The sequence below is a fragment of the Falco biarmicus genome, chromosome 12 (genome assembly GCF_023638135.1).
Source record: "Falco biarmicus isolate bFalBia1 chromosome 12, bFalBia1.pri, whole genome shotgun sequence".
Classification (NCBI taxonomy): Eukaryota; Metazoa; Chordata; class Aves; order Falconiformes; family Falconidae; genus Falco; species Falco biarmicus.
In genome coordinates this window covers 29,169,840-29,182,155 of record NC_079299.1, presented here as the reverse complement: position 1 = coordinate 29,182,155, position 12,316 = coordinate 29,169,840, and the positions used below count along the sequence as shown (strand labels likewise).

Genomic DNA, 12,316 nt, shown 5'->3' with positions numbered 1-12,316 from the left:
ATACCTGTCACCTGGTGATGCAGAAGAAATTTGTTTTGCAGTCCAAAAGAGACAGATACCTGGCAGAAAAGGACTGTGGAACTGGAAGCTGAACTGAAAAGATGCAGACATGAGACACCTTCAGACCAAGGGAATGAATACGTCTGCTTTTCTAAGATAAGTCTTCTGCCTTTCAGCTGTAGAGGATTGCACCTTTTCTTTTTCATTTCCTGTGCTTGTTGTCAGTGTATGTTGGAGTGTGTTTCATGATGGAATTCTACACAGAAATGGCTATATTGACTTCTATATGGAGTCACTCATCCCTTCTGTATGAAGTCATGTCTAGCTCCTGTCTATGACACCCACATCTTTTCTAATTATTTCTGGGATAAGGTGAAGGGATAAGAACCTATAGTATTGATAGTATGGATTATGTCTGCTGGGGTTTTTGGTTTGCTTTTTAATGGATACTCTCAAAGATTTAAACAAAGCTGTTTGTCAGCGTTGTCACTTCTTGATGACGTTAGTGGTAAACAAAACGCTCATAGGTCATTATTTGTTTGGTTTGCTGGTAGAACTGATTACTTGGAATAATACCACTAAGTTTGTCTCATGCTGTAAATCCCACCTTAATAAAACATTTTTCAAGGAATAGGTAAAACGAAAATTAGATGTTTCTTTGTGGAATGATGTGCTTTTATACGGTTAAGAAAATATTTTATCCGTAACACCAAGAAAGCCTTCCTGCACAGTTGTTGCCTGTTTTGTTTGAACTTCTCAAAAAGAGAAAAATCAGTGGATAACGTAAAGCTTAAGCACTTTTTTTTCCGCACTGTCTTCCTCTCCCCACATTCTTGTCCTTGAGCCCCCTGCCAAAAGCGGGACCTCCTGCTCAGGCTTTGCTTGTCACTGCTATCAGCAGATTGTCACCTGATGGATGCCCTCCATGGTGTCCTTGGTCTGTGCTGGGACACTACCTGCAGCTCCGTTAGCAGGTGTGGCAATCTGGAGGGGGGAGCTCTCAGTGCAACAACCTGATGTTTGATCTGTGGGGGTTTCAAGGGTTTTACTTTTGCCTAGCTCTTAGTCCTTGGGACCAGATGCCCAGTGGTGGCTGGGATGCATCTTTTGGTTGATTTGATCCAAAAGGAATCCAATTTGCATTTTTTCAAGACTACTCAGTGATATGAACCACAGTGCAAGATGCATAGACAATTGGAAGACTTGCATCAAGTGCATTCTGCAGCCAACCAGATGGTGACGTGGAAGTACCCTTTGATTTGTTTCATCTCTTTTATGTGCTTCAGAAGCTTGAAGATGAGTTTAGTTCTCCTGAAGCGTGCCTGCTGACCATTATTCAGTGGATGCCCTGCAAGCACGGAGCAGCCTCTGGCAGGAGGGCCTGTGCTGCCAGTGTGTTCCAAGCTGTCTTGTGAAGACTGTTCTGAGCTCTGAAGGCAGCCCATCTTCCAGCCCAGTGAGACTGATAACACTGCCAGGGAGGTCTGATGCAGACAAATCCTGCCTGTGAGTACGTGCATTCTTGCTTCATTGCCTGTTCTGAGCAGAAGCTAGATTTCTGGGAGACAAGGAAATCTCCCGGTCTCTCCCCTGGAATGTCCTACTTAGTAATTCTGCATGCATGAGGCCTTTCTGCCCAGTAATCTCATGGAGTATTGGGAATGTGGATGAATATTTGCACTTTATGGCTGAAGAAGCCAGAAAGCTGCTGTCCTGCCACCCACCAATGGGTCAGAAAGAGAAGACTGAATCCTGTTTTCCTGCTCAATAGATTCTGTGAGTGAGTAGTCTCTGTATTCACTACTTGAAGCTTTGTATACCAGCCCCCTGCTCATTATACAGGGAATTCATAACTCTCTTACGTGTCTGTTCTTTTCTCCATGGCTGTTAGATGCACTCTGAGAAGGGAAGAACAAAAGAAGAAAACATTTAAAATCCTAAGACACTCTTAATGTCTGGCAGTTAGACAATATTAATTATACATGTATCTGTGTATTTGGAAACTCAGTAGAACTTTTATTTCTCAATGGTTCAGAAGAACAGCCTTTTCTGTAAAAGGTGTTTTCTAACTATAGACAGATATCAATTCCTTTATTGACTGAATTGATTCCTTCCTCTGCTAATGTGTCTACCATCCTACACTGCCTGATGAAGGTGACTTTGGCATAAAAATTTACATCTTTGATAGAGGGGATGAAGAAAGCTGTTTCGTTCCCAATGCTGTCAGTGTACAGCCACTGCACACTGGTGCTTTGAAACAACTGGTTGCTTTCATCATCCTGAAAGTTCCCTGGTATCTGTTAACTTAAATAGCACACCACTCCATATTCTACTTTTTCCATGGGCCAAACATATTATAGGAATGAAGGCAATCTTGGATATTCACCAATGTTATTTTTGTCTCTGACCACAAATTTAATTTGTTCAAAGGCTGATGAGCTTTATGTCTTTGTGGTGTCCCACACACTAGAAAATGAACTCCAAGCTCTCCTTGTCTAGGAAGCATTTGCCAGAACTGATAATACCATTAAGCCAGAATATGCCAGAAGGAATTCAAGTGCAGGTGAGCTCTAGTCTTTATATTGCTGTTGTCCCTTAAGAGAGTTGTTTGAGTCAGTCTCAGATATTTAAACATAAACTTGGAACTTTTTTTTAAAGGAATTCAGAGGCTTTTGAAGGTGCTTTTAAATCATCACAGCAGGAAGATCTAGCATCATAGTTTTAAGATGATACAGGAAATGAGTATACCTCTTGGGCAGAGTGTTGGGGAATAGGGAAGTTCTGAAGGAATCCTAATGGAAAGACAGCAAGAGAGCTAGTGAAGAGCAACATTCTCTGGTGGTCTGCAGCTGAGAGATGTAAAAGACCCTAGGCATGAAATTCTTCTGCATATCTAGAGAAAGATAGGTCTCTCCTGTATTCTGCACAGCTTGAAAAGAGAGGAAGCACTCAGCCTTACCGCATGACGCATGCTGTGTCTGGCAACGGCTTCCTCCTTCAGAATGTAATTAGCATTGGACTTGGACATATCCAAGAAAGGGCTAACATAGACACAATTTCATTAATATTAATGGACTTGCTAAAGAAGAATACTAAATGTTGACAAGATAATGCACAGCTTTAATATAGACAATTTCTAGAGCTGGCAGGGATTCTGGAGTCTTCCTTGTGGAAAGTGCCCAGCTATAACATTTATTTTCAGTGTTTAAAATTACTCCTGAGAGAGATGTGGGTGAAACCCTGGTCCCTGTTTCAGCCAAAGCACCCACTTCTCTTACTGGCACCTAGCCTTTCACCTCGCTTTTTCAAATAAGTGCTCACATTCTTGAGGCTGAGCAGAGAACATTGAAGCTGTTTTTCAAAATAAACATGGAGCACGTGGTGTCTTTTTCCCTCTACCCAGGGCAGCTTGTTTAATTAAAGTGGAGGACACAAGCCTGTCTGGAAGGAACTCAGGATGGAGAGGAGGTGCAAACCCAGAGGACCACCATGAAACACAGCAAGCTGTTTGTTTTTTCTTTAAATGGAAGAAGGACAAAGGAAGGGAAAAAGGAAAAATCTTGATTCTGGAAAATGAGAAGGTGCTTATCAGAGGAAATGCAGGTGTGTTGATGTATGTATACCAGTGCACAACAGTTTTCTTTCCAGTTCCCATGCTTATTCTAAAGTGTTTTGACTTTTGAAATATATTAAAAGACAGGTGGGTTGTTGCTTGTTTCCGGTGTTGAGAGAGATGAAAAAAGAAGAGGGGGGCAGGTTTTGCACCATTGAAGGGAGGAGAGGCATTTCCTTAATGTCCATTGGTATTGAGTAGAGAGAAACAACCTTTTATCTTTGTACAGTAAAAAAAAAAAAAACTAACGTGATATTTTGGTGTTCCTGTTAGGAGAGAAGCATACAACCTCAATGTAAACTTTGGATTTGCTACAGTGCAAAGAGAAACACTATGTTGCTGGTAGTGAAGATGTATTCTTCATGGAAAAACGCTGGGGGAAGCAGTTAAGACCTCCCAACACTTCCATGTTCTCCAGGGCTGTGAGTCTGCAGGTCACAATACTGCTGTGTGACTAAGGGGGGTGGGAGAATTTTTTTCCTCTAGTAAGTCAAATCTTGAGAACTGAATTCTTACCGTTCCTGTAAAGTCAAAGGTAGGGGTGTTGCTAGGAGTAAGAATGCTTGGAAATCTGCTGCTGAGTGCTTTTCTGCCATGTATCCCTCATGTATCAAACTGGGATCTGAGCCTCATCAGCAGTTGGTCGCTGAACCTGCCCCATTGCAAAATGGATGACTTCATCTAGAGAGTTGAGATGTTCCAACAAGTCACCTTCACTTTCCATAACCTGCAGAGCTCTCCAGTCCTGCAGGTGTTGTCAGAGTTGTGCTCTAGGGAAACTTACCCCCTGAAAAAGCTGTGTTAACCTCTAGCAAGTCCCTTGGAATCTGCAGTGCTGTCCCAGACATACAGTGCGAACAAAGCCCAGGGTGCTGTAGCACATTTGTACCAGGGTTTCCTGATTCTAAGTGCAGTGAGATATGGCCTAAAATGAACCATTGTTATAACAATGACAAAGATGCTGGGGTAAAAATAACATTATTTCCTTTGGAAAGAAAAGAGTTCTATTTTTAATTATTTTTTTCATTAGTCTTTCTATTTCACTCTACCAGTGTTTATAGTACAGAGTACAATACTTTTTGTTATGATTGTTCTTTGTGTGACTGGGACATAAGTAGGCATTCTGTAGCAAAATGTCTGGGATACAGAATCCAAAAAGCTTGTGCTGCAGGAAGTTCTAAAAAAGCCCCACACAATCCCCTCCCACCCACCCTCCAAAAAAACCCAAACCCCAAACAAAACAAATGAGCAAAAACCCTAAAAGACTGCCATAGTTTCTGTGTGGAAAGTTATTGTATCCTTTGGAATGTAAGCTTGCCTATCTCTTCTGTTAGGACACTTCTCTTAAAACGAATACTTTCTTCGTGGAAAATCAGATTTGCTCCAGAATTGAAAATCTTGATTTTGATTGCTAAAAGACATCAATCTGCCATTGGCAATGATTTTTTTTTTGTTGTTGTTGTTGCTTTTTTTAGTGGGGAGTGGTTGGCGGGGTTTTGGTTTTGGTTCTCCTGTTTTTCCATACAGCCAGTTGATCCAAACAGACCCCTGTGACTGCACGGCATTGTAGTCTTCAGGGAGGCTTTCACACACGTCAGGCTGGTATTACTGCTGAAGAAGGTTGGTTTTTCCTCTTTGCTATTATTCACATTTCTCCCTGTGATGGCAGAAGCGGCATGGTTAGCAAGGGAACAGATCAGGAAACTAAACTGAGTGAAAATTTGTAGAAATTTGGAAGGCTTAAACTGATTTGAGGAGTCAGGGGAGAACTAAAATCTTTAGTTCTCTGTTCATTTTATCTCCTCCAGCTTTGTGGGGAGGGAGGGTGTGGTTTTGGTGGGTTGCTGTTGTTTCCTTTTCTCTAAATTTTAAAGGGTTTTGGCCATTGTTAGAGGGGAGAATGGACTGTTTGCTTGTACCTCAAAAACCATTAATTCCGTGACTGTGGCAGGACAATGTGAGGAGTTTGCAGTCCAACTGTAGACAAGATGATATACTGTAGGTGCTGCAGAAACACAAATATTGTCTGTTCAGCCTCTTTTGTGGGCGCTAAGGCTGCACCCAGTTGAGGAATTCCAGGGGCACACCGGTATACCACTGTGTACCCTATGCAGCTACTGGCAAAATTGTATTTGACATTAAGGGGGTCAGAGGTGGGGGAAGCTGTAGCTGAATATGTCTTCCAGCAACACAGTCTTGCTGGTGAAAAAGTTGTTTCTGTGTACACGGTTTTGTCTTTTGACCTGCACCTTCCAGCTGTTCTTTGTAGAAAGGAAAAGTCTTAATGAACAACAAAGGTAAAATTTTAAAAATTATTGTAAAATATCTGTGCTAGGCTTATATCAGAAGTCTGGGGAAAATGATAGTCAGATCCCTCCATGTGTTTGAGAAGTGATTTTTGTGCAGTAAACAAAAAATAAGAAATGCAGGCTTGGGATGTGCTTGTACATTATGACTGAGACAAATTAACAACTCATCTTGTTCTTTACTTCTCCCGCCTTATTGGCAGTCATCTGATCTTCCCTCCCCTTGTGCTTGCCCTGCTGCTCACCAAAATGGCTGGGAAGAGCTTTTGTTGTGGTGTGGAGTGTTTTGCTAAGATTATTTCTACTATTTTAGCAAGGTGAATAGGCTTGCTGGGTGCTCAGAAGGACTTTTTGATCTGCACTTTACACGCCTCAGACCCTGTTCAATAGTAAACGGTCAGGAGAGAGGAAAGGGACTGGTCCTTTTCACCTGAAGCAAACTTTTAGAAGCAAACTTTCAATTCATTTCAAACGTTTCTGTGAAAGCACAGGTTGATTAAGAAAAAAATTTCACAAGTACTTTATCAAGTATGTCATGCTGACTCAGTCCTTTGCTCTTGTTTATGGTGAGTGAATTGTATCCACAGACTTATATGCACAAATTGCAAATAATTTATCAAATTAAATCTTTTCCTTTATTTTACAGGGTGCCTGCCTGAAGGAAATAGCAGAGCTGAAGGCTCTGTTGAATGGGTACTGTATGAAAGGGGCTCTTGTGGTGGTGAGTTAGGCTGGAATACAACTCGCAGCAGAAAAGGGAAGCATATTTTCAGCATCTCTATGCTGTTGTTTAGATAATGTGTTTTACTGAAGTTTTTCTAAAATTGTTATTAAAAAAACCCAAACAACAAACTAACCAAAATCTTACCACATCATGGAAACTGCTTGGTTTCCTGCAAGGTGACTTATGAAAGCAGACAAATTCTGCTGTGCAGCTTCTTTGGATTGTTTTGCGCTCTGTTTGGAGAAACCTTTAATGATACAATGCTGTAATTGCTGCATGAACCTTTGTTCTAGAGATGAATGTATTTAGAAAAGAGGATCATAGCTATAAAACTATGAATCCTTAAAAGAAAAGGAGCAAATAAAAGAGTTCTGTGGAAGTTTGGATTATGTAGAGAAACTAGCTTTTAGTTGCAGGTTGGCTGTGTCCTTGGGCCAGCTGTTGTTTAGGCCTTGTAGTTCTTGTATGTAGCTACTAACCATGTAAGGAAGTGTTTATCTTAGTCAAGGAATGTGTTAAGTGATAAGAGAGGATCTGTAGCAGCAAAACCAGGCCGAGCTGGTTCTATGGTTTGTGAAGAAATGCCAAATAAGGGATGTGTACCAAATCTAGGGGGTCACAGAGTGAACCATGGGATGAAGAGGAGTGAAGAGGAAGTAATGACCACAGACCATCAAGACAACCACCTAGAGGCCTAACTGCACAGCCATAAAAGGACACCGTAAGGTCCCGGGAAGACTCGTACATACGCAAATAATTCTGGGAAATGTAGTGAATCTGTATAGCTATGTGACATAAAATGGGACCTGTGAAATAGTTTGGGATGCACGTTAGGTGGAGCGATCCCCCGTGCATCCAGCACTGCAGTAAATAATGCCTGCTTCTTAATACTACATTGCTGTTAAGGAGTTGTAGTCCCAGGTTTTGGTGACATTAGGAATCTCATCTACAGACTTTGTTCTTTATCCTAATACTTGTCCTTCCAGAATGTCTTCTACCTGAGGAATTAAAAGCTTTTTGCAGGTTTTGTAGGAGTTGTCTTTGTCAAGATACAGGCCTTGTGAGAATGGGGTGGAAAGTGCTCTGTAGGCTGCATGCTGGATGGTCCTTGGCGTACCTGGACAGTCCCCACTTAGGTTTCCATCCCCTTCAGCTGCCAGCGGTTGCAGGGGATGGAAATTCCTTTAGGATGTGGCAATGCTGTCCTGGAGAGAGGAGTTATGCAGGGATTCATTTCACAGAAACAACTTCCAAGGTGGATTTTCTTTCCATTTAGTGTTAAACTGAGTGTGTTTCACAGGTAAATAGTGCTGAGCTCAGCTGTGTGGCCTAAAGTGGAATTTGCCCCATGTTTTATAGTTGCTGGTTCTACGTTAGAGTAAGGAGGGCAGGCAGTAGGCTTTGGTATTGTACTGTCTAAAAGAGCAGTAGTTGTTGAATAAAACTGAGAACTTTTTCATAGTTACTCTTTATATGATGATGAATATTACCCAGTATATTTGCTGCCTCATCAATGCTAAATGTATCAATGACTGGGTATTCTGTAGCTAAATCTCATTTAGAAATAATGATGTCTCCAGCCATTGTGAAGTGGCATCATTGTGCAATATCCCTGTGCTTTGTAAGTAACTTCAGAAACATAAAGATCTTGGTGGATAGCATTTTCTTTAATGTGTTAATGTATTCGCACATCTGGTTTGGCCGGTAAGAACAGAGGACAGTTTGCTTCTGGAGAAGATGAGAGAACTGCAGGAAGCCCTTGAGAAAATCTCCCTCGCGTAGCTTGGCCTCAACTGTTCATGAGAATGGAGCAAGGTTACCAGCTTCCCAGCAGAGACCAGTGGATGTTGGGTCAGGTACGCAGATTGCAGAGGCATCATTGCCTGTGCTCAGAAACATGGTCAGTCACTGAGATAAATTTGTTCTGCCCCAGACTCAAAACTGTTGGCATGTGGTTGGTGATTATTGGCTTCTGAAAGCAGTGGTGCAACTTGGCTGTCTCAGTTTTAAACAGTTTCATTATTTTATGCATGCACTTTTATTATCCAGTGAGGAATGGCTCTAGCTGTTACAATCAATTAGAAAAGTCTAGATACTCCTTTCAGAAGCTGCTCAGCCCCATGAGTGAAGTTGCACGGCTGGTTTGAAGCTGAAGGCTATTTCTGTGCAACATTGAGCTCCCTTTCGGTGGGAAAGGGAGGAAAGGGAGCTGTGTGGACAGGCAAGCCTGTGTGCTGCATGGGTAGTTCTGCTGCTAGTTCTCAGGGTTAGAAACAAGCTGGAGCAGGCAAACAGGTACCCAGCCAGCTACACGAGGAGGGTTAAACTCAGCTTCAGCTTGCTAGGCCAAAATTAAATCAGCCTTAACAGGGTATGAGGAGAAAGGAATTCACCCAGGAATAAACTATGTATCTAGTTAACAAGCAAGGGCTATGGGAAATTCTGACTGAGGAAACTAAATGGACAAGGATTTAAAATAAGAGTTTTTTCTAGTCTTCATAGTGGGTGACTCTGCAAATTTATTTTCTGAGTTTTATTTAAAGTCTTAACTGCTTAGTATCTCAGCTCTGATACTCACGTGCTTCTGGTCTGACTGCCTCAGGAGGTATCACAGTTTTGCAGTATCATAAACCTTATGAACCCATTGATAGCCATTTCTTAATAATGGATATTTTGCAATGGCATGATAAGCAGGCCTGTGGTGTCAGCCAGACTAGCCTTAGCGCTTTGTGCTGAAATTCTGCTGTGTAATATTTGGAATTGCTTTTTTTTTCTTAGAAAACTCTTTGGAGTTCAAAACCCCAAAATGGCCATCAACAAGCAATATGTTAACTCACACCTAGCTGTTTGCGTGGCCCCTTGAGCGTTAGACCTGAGAGCTCATCACTTGGCTAGCTGTGGTGGTGCCCTTGGCAATTCCAGTACTTTCAGGGATAAAGTTGTTACTGGACTGAGCTCCCCAGAGCTGAATTCAATGAATGACACACACACACACACACACAAACAGCTATAAGAGCTGATTTTTCTTTATTTGCTTCTACTGCTTATTACAAACATCACTTGTGTATCTTTCATCCATTTTAGAAAATGTAAGATGGCCTAAAATACTCATTTAAAAGTATAATTATATATATATCTATCTAATGCATATATAATATGCATTAAAAAACCCTTTGTGAGAACCATGTACATCTGTATGTATGGAAGGCTATGTTTGAAAAGACAGTGATGATCTGAATGTGGTAATGGGATGGTCTGTAACAATTCGTTATGCTGGCAACTCAAATTTCCTAGCTGTGTTAGCTGTGTGGTTCCTTATTGTTAATTGGTAACCTGCTTAATCTTACTAACCTTCTTGTGAACCTGCCTAACTATTGTTAGTAATCGGCTTATTGTTAGAAAGCTCTAACTATTAGTAGCAAGTTTTGAGTCGTGCAAGTGCAAATACGCTTGTTTTGAGTTCTGTTGACAACTGGCTTTCATGATACCATTTGTGTTCATGAAATTAAACATGGGGTCATTTACAGTCTTAATTATCATTAAACAACAGTATTTCTTGCCTGTTAATGTTTGCCTTCTCTGAACTACAGCGGCTTAAGTATAGGAGGGATTTTCTCATGTGGCTATTCCTGGGATGCAGTTCTTTGAGATGCTGATTGTAACTGGCCAGCATGAAAAAGGTGAAGTCCTGCTTGTCCCTGTCATCTCCTAATCTCACCCCCTCCATTTGGCTGGGCTGTTTTAGTAAGTTAATTTGGGTCAGTGAAAGTGTCTGAAAAACAGGGAGGAAAATAAAGCATGGGGAGAACGGAGCTTGTGCTCTTTGGGCACAAGCAAGCTGTTTTATATGCACAGCTGGCTATGAAAGGATTTACTCTGAGAGTGAAAAATGAGGTACTTCCTCTGAAATATGCAGAGATGCCCAGTAAGACTGGACTGGGGTTTTTTTTCCGTGTGTTTGTGCACACTTAGCACAGTGGAAGCCTCTTAATACTGTTACTGCTCAATACAGAACTAATATTTTTCTGATACTATTGCAGGTCTGTTCTGATCTGACATTCCTCAAACACCTGAAATTCCTATTGAAGAAAGAAGCAATTTTGAGTTTTGCTGGAGTGTGCAAGGGCTTTTTTTTTCCTAAAGCCAGGTGATTCTCAAAATACTATACAACCACAGATCTAAGACTGAAATTCCACTGAAGGGTGAGGAGGACAGACATCAAACCCTTTCCAATTTTATCTGCATGCTAACATTTGCAGCTGCTCTAACTTGTAATAATGGACTAGTTAGTATTCCTGCACAAATGTGTTTTGCATACAAAACTGATGTTTGACTTAAATTTGTGGGCAACTGTATAGACATACTTTTAGAAATAATTTTTAATATATATTTTGATCTTTATAGTGCTTATTATCTGCTAAGCTCAGGCAAATATTTTGCTTTCTGTCATTCCAGAAGCCTGAGGATTCTGAATGAGACTATAATTAAATAATTTCAAAATAGTGATGACTTCAAACATTTTTTTTTCAAAAAGTTGAATTATATTGTTGTTCTCTTCATTTGGAGCAGCTGTAAAAGGTGGTGATGTAACTTTTTTTTTTCTTAAAGGAAAAAAGAACGTAACATCCTGCTTGATATTATGGTAATTATGTACATGAGAAGATGGTTTCTAGAGGAAGTGTTATCGTACATATGAAGAATGCTTGAGAAATGCAGGTAAATTTGGAATGCAAACCAAAAGGTAGAAACACCCCTAAAAGAGGGGTGATTGGCTGCCCAAAGCTCAAGATGTTGTTTAACGGTTCACAGTAGCAACTCTTCTTGCTCCCATAGCCTCACTGGAGTCCAGCTAGGGAGTGTGCTTTTGGAGCCTGTTTTTCAAGATTTATATTTAATATTATATTTATATATTGAGTTAGATTATATATAAATAGAAAGAAAATAAATATTTATATATCGAGTTAGAAATATATAAAAATATACATATAAGTAGGCTTGATGTACAACCTGTCAATATTAATATTTTAGGACTGTATTTAGTCCTAAAATGAGTATTTTAGGTGTGGGTGCTGAACAGTCACACAGGGCACGGCATGTGGCTGTAACTTAAAAGTAATCCTTATTTCTCTGTGGGCCTTGTACCTCTGTTTGGTTTACTTGACAGTGATATTCCTTTTCCTGTAGAATTTGCTACTGCTAAAAACATACCATTTCCGATGTCTCTAAACTTCAGCAAACACAGATGGTTTATTACAGTGTAGGTCCTATGACCTTATGACCATTTTCAGCCTGGGCTTGCCAGATATTAGAGCCTTTTCATAGCAACTGCACTGCCTGCGAGCACTACACTTCCAGGATCTGTATCCCTTTCCTGGGATGTGTATCCCCACTTGCAAGCCAGTGCCTTGCAGCCGAGTGATCATGCTGACCCTTGAGACTGGCTGTAACACCAGCCTTCTCCAGCGCGGTGGATACGGCTACAGCTTATCTCTGTGGGAACCTGTTGGCGGGTGTAAGCAGATACGCAGTGGGAGGCTTAGTACAGAATTTCCAACCAAGGCTATTGCTCATATTCAGTACCATGAGAATCACTCAGAAACCCAGAATGGGATCTGCAGTGTTTGTGGACATAAAAGACATAAAAGTATTTCCAGTCCTGCTGGAAATACTGTG

At 40.9% G+C, this 12,316-nt stretch overlaps 1 long non-coding RNA gene across 8 annotated transcripts in view; it reads left to right on the top strand.

Moving 5' to 3' along the window:
- The window catches only part of LOC130157329 (uncharacterized), a 36,811-nt gene that overhangs the window by 18,494 nt on the left and 6,001 nt on the right, over positions 1-12,316 (top strand). The window contains exons 4-11 of one of the 8 annotated variants that reach the window (XR_008824808.1): positions 42-1,506; positions 3,404-3,603; positions 3,887-5,233; positions 6,566-6,612; positions 7,256-8,499; positions 10,234-10,323; positions 10,684-10,845; positions 11,252-11,359. This is a non-coding gene — a long non-coding RNA (uncharacterized LOC130157329). Of the gene's footprint in view, positions 1-23; positions 1,511-2,470; positions 2,564-3,403; positions 3,604-3,886; positions 5,234-6,565; positions 8,500-10,233; positions 10,324-10,683; positions 10,846-11,251; positions 11,360-12,316 lie in introns of all 8 variants that reach the window. The other 7 variants (XR_008824806.1, XR_008824805.1, XR_008824807.1 and 4 more) reach the window with 7 other exon arrangements.